The sequence below is a fragment of the Chrysochloris asiatica genome, unplaced genomic scaffold, assembly GCF_000296735.1.
Source record: "Chrysochloris asiatica unplaced genomic scaffold, ChrAsi1.0 scaffold00054, whole genome shotgun sequence".
NCBI classification, from domain to species: Eukaryota; Metazoa; Chordata; class Mammalia; order Afrosoricida; family Chrysochloridae; genus Chrysochloris; species Chrysochloris asiatica.
Window position 1 is genome coordinate 3,401,604 of NW_006408572.1, and position 229 is coordinate 3,401,832.

At 57.2% G+C, this 229-nt stretch overlaps 1 protein-coding gene across 1 annotated transcript in view; it reads right to left on the bottom strand.

Moving 5' to 3' along the window:
• Nucleotides 1-229, bottom strand: part of CLUH (clustered mitochondria (cluA/CLU1) homolog) — an 11,082-nt gene that overhangs the window by 6,349 nt on the left and 4,504 nt on the right. The window lies entirely within an intron of this gene.

Sequence of the window (229 nt, forward strand, 5' to 3'; positions counted from 1 at the left end):
AAGTCACCGTGTACCTGTGGGGAGAGTGTGAGGCTGTGAACTGTGCACCTGTGGGGAGAGTGTGAGGCTGTGAAGTCACCGTGTACCTGTGGGGAAAGTGTGAGGCTGTGAACTGTGTACCTGTGGGGAGAGTGTGAGACTGTGAACTGTGTACCTGCGGGGAGAGTGTGAGGCTGTGAACTGTGCACCTGCGGGGAGAGTGTGAGGCTGTGAAGTCACCGTGTACCTG